We start from the raw sequence: 4,079 nt of genomic DNA, 5'->3' as shown, positions 1-4,079 counted from the left end.
TAAGTGTGGTAAAGCTTTTGCTCATCACAATGCTCTTCAATTTCATGAAAGAAGACATAATTAAGAGAATCCCTATGAATTTATACAGTGTGGTAAAGACTTTGCACAGCCCAGTCATCTTGAAATACATAAAAATACATACTGAAGAGAAACCCTATTAATATTATCAATGTGGTAATGCCTAGTGAAAACACGGCAAACTCATAACTGTAAAACTTTTAGTGTGTAATTGGTCTTTAATTGATAAAGCCTTTGAATATAACATTAGATGTTGAAGATCTGAAAAAAAAACTAATACCAAAGCAAATCTGAATATATATGAATTGGTATGATCTTCAGCCAACATACTTAAATTCAATTACACAAGATTAATTATTTTGGAAAAAAATTTAAAATGTGTAAATAATCTGTTCAAGCATTACAATATCTCTTTTTATTGTATTTACACCTGTAAACTAATATGGACAAAAGACTTTTAAATTAAATGATAAGATAACCCTCTTAGATTTCATACTTCTTTTCAAATAATGAAATAATAAATTCTGGTTTAAAATTTTACAGATGTGTATCATGGCTTTTCTGTTGCCTTAATAATGGATCGTATCTAAGTGACCTTAGAAAAGGGTTTAATTTGGCCCTTGGTTCCAGAGCAATATATGAACCCTGTAAAAGTGGCATGGAAAAAAGTGTCAGACATGACAGCTAAAGCAGGAGGCTAAGAATTCATATTCTTGTACTGCAGCAAGAAGCAGAATATGTAAATTGGAAGTGGTATGCAGATGTGAACTCTCAGGCCAATCCCCAGTGACAGATTTCTTCTAGCAGGGTAGCATTTCTTAAATATTCCCAAATGATTTTCCAGACTGAATATGATTTATTTCTCTGACTTCATGTCTCCATGCTTGATTTCTGTTACATGGACAAATTCATAATGGAGAAAATCTGAATTTACTGGTTGGGGAATACAGTTATCATTTTTGGGCATGCCTGACTAATTCCCAGGCTCTGTCACTGAGCTCCCTTGGGGGCTGGCTGGCCTTGCACATACTGACTGTGGGAGCTGACTCACTGGCCCAGGCTCTGTCTGTGAGCTGCCATGGAGCCTGGCTGGCCTTGCACAAAACAATAACACATGCACAAAGCTCTAAGTTGGTGAGAGGTACCAGACAGTAAATAACTGAATGAACCTTGTTGAGCAGTCAGAGTATATGCAAAAAGGGAGCTACTGGATTAAGTCATAGCCCTCCCAGGAACTGCTTGCTTAAGTCTCAAGGAATTGAATTTGATGTCTGATCTCTGAAAGAAAACTGAGTAGCTTGTTATGATGTCTGCTTGGTCCTTTCACAACAAAGAATAAGATGCACCTTTAATCTGGATAGCAACTCTTGGTGTCAACCTACATATATAAAGGATATTAAAGAAAGAAGTTCTTTCTTTCCCTGATTGTCCAAGATCTGGATACCAACTTTATTCTTTACTAGCATTAGAGGCTACTTCCTTAGAATTTGGGTGTATACTGAAGACCAGCTGAGATGTCCTGCCTCATGGAATGAATAACTACTGGACTCTTCATATTTCTATGTTAGGCAGCATTATTGGACTAGCTCTAACATAGCTTGTGAGACATTCTAATAAATCTGCTTTCTACATACATGGCAGGTTCATTCTACCAGTCCTGTTCCTGCAGAGAACCTTGAATAATGCAGTGTTTTGTTTTGTTTACATCTGCCCATGAAGGAAGATGTCCTGGCTAAAAATAGTGCTTGCAAATACTTTCCTTCCTAGATCAACTATGCTTAAAACATTCAACTTTCCATGAAGACTAATCTTTATTATTATTTTTTGCTAAAAGTTTGCTCTGAATTTTAGGACTAAATCTCCTAAAGAAATGAAGCCATCACCTAGCTTTCTGATAGGAAAAAGACATACACTCTTGGTTGTGATCTGGTTCCTGCTTTCTTTCCTGGTTGTCTGAATTCCTTGTGACCACTAGACAAAAAGTATATTCAGTTCACCTGATCTCAATGTGATGTCACAGAACAAACATCTGTGATAATATTTTGTTTGTTCTCTAGCAAATAAAACTTATCTGGGGCCACAATGACGCCCACCGTACTGACCCCATGACAGCAGCCGCCGCCACAGTACCTGACCAACATTCAGAACATCCAGTTGCCCCCAGAAATGATCTTCATGTGGAGTGAGAAGGGGCAGTTGTTAATGATAACTCAGCAAGCCCTGGACCAGATGCAGGCCCATGCCCACGCCCAGCCTCAGAGCACCATGGTACCCCATCCTGCAACCTCCAAAGGTGCTCCACCTGTCCAGATTTCCACCGTGCATCTCCAGGAACACCTATTATTGCACAGCAGGGGACCCCAACTACCATCATTAAGCAGGTGTCTCAGGCCCAGATGATGGTACAGCCCACTTCAACCCTTCAGTGGTCTCCTGGGGTACAGCCTCAGCTTGTTCTGGGTGGTTCTGCACAGACAGCCTCACTCAGAACTCTCACAGCTGTTCAGACAGGGACACCTCAACAAACAGTCCCTGGGGCCAGCACCACCTCCACAGTGGCCATGGATACTATGGAAAATGGGAAGAAATGTAAAAGTTTTCTATCTACATTAATAAAACTGGCTTCCTCTGGTGAAAAGTCTACAGAGACAGTGGCTAATGTGAAAGAATTAGTACAAAACTTGCTGGATGGGAAAACTGAAACAGAAGATTTCACTAGCAGGTTATATCAAGAACTGAACCCTTCACCTCAACCTTCCCTTGTACCTTTCCTGAAAAGGAGCTACCTGCCTGAGACAGCTGACCCCAGACTTTGCGGCCTTTATCCAGCAGAACCAGCAGCAACAGCCACCTGCCTCACAGGCAACCAATGCACTCATGGCTGTGGTGCTGAGCAGCTCCGTGCAGCGCACAGCTGGGAAAACAGCTGCCTCAGTGGCCAGTATCCTCTAGCCCCAGGTCATCAGCCTCATGCAGGCCACACAGGTTGCACTGGCAAGCAAGCACCACCTACACCACTGGTGATCCAGCTGCCCCCGAAGCCTGGAGCCTTGATCCGGCCCCCGCAGGTGACCTTGACGCAGGCACCCATGGTCGCATTTTGGCAGCCTCACAACCAGATCATGCTCCCCACATCACAGCGGATCCAACTGAACCAGCTGCAGCCAGTACCTGTGGTGAAACCCACCGTGTTACCAGGAACCAAAGCCTCTTCTACTGTATCTGCACAAGCAGCCGCTGCACAGAAAAACAAGCTCAAGGAGTCAGGGGGAGGCACCTTTCTGGATGATGATGACATCAATGATGTTGTGTCAATGGCTGGAGTAAATCTGTCTGAAGAAAGTGCAAGAATATTGGCTACAAACTCTGAGTTGGTGGGGACACTATAAAGGAGCCTGTAAAGACAACACCTTCCTCCTCCCCACACCTTTGCAGAGGAGGATACTGGAAATAGGTAAAAAGCACGGCATCACGGAACTGCATCCACATGTAGTTAGTTACGTTCATGTGTCTCATGCCACACAGCAAAGGCTGCAGAATCTTGTAGAAAAAATATCTGAAACAGCTCAGCAGAAAAACTTCTTTTATAAGGATGACGACAGATATGAGCAAGTGAGTGATGTCTAGGCTCAGCTCAAATTCTTTGAACAGCTTGATCAGATTGAAAAGCAGAGGAAAGATGAGCAGGAGGGGAGATGTTGATGCGGGAAGCAAAATCTCAGTCCAGACAAGAAGACCCAGAGCAATTGAGGTTGAAGCAGAAAGCAAAAGAGATGCAGCAGCAGGAGCTGGCACAGATGTGACAGTGAGATGCCAACCTCACAGCACTGGTGGCGATCAGGCTCAGGAAAAAGAGGAAAGTGGACTGTGCCAGGCCTGGATCAGGGGCAGAGGGCTCAGGCCCAGGCGCAGCGCTCCCAGGCAGCTCTGGTGTGGGAACCCCCAGACAGTTCACTCGGCAAAGTATCACGCGGGTCAACCTCAGGGACCTCATATTTTGTTTAGAAAATGAGCGTGAGACAAGGCATTCACTGTTGCTCTACAAAGCATTCCTTAAATAA

The 4,079-nt window shown here is 43.5% G+C and overlaps 1 pseudogene; it reads left to right on the top strand.

Annotated features, from left to right (window-relative positions):
• Positions 1-2,085: 2,085 nt before the first annotated feature.
• On the top strand, positions 2,086-4,079 carry LOC131900930 (transcription initiation factor TFIID subunit 4-like; annotated as a pseudogene).

This window comes from Peromyscus eremicus, unplaced genomic scaffold, assembly GCF_949786415.1.
Source record: "Peromyscus eremicus unplaced genomic scaffold, PerEre_H2_v1 PerEre#2#chrX_unloc_1, whole genome shotgun sequence".
Taxonomy (NCBI): domain Eukaryota; kingdom Metazoa; phylum Chordata; class Mammalia; order Rodentia; family Cricetidae; genus Peromyscus; species Peromyscus eremicus.
This window is presented reverse-complemented; position numbering and strand designations above follow the sequence as displayed.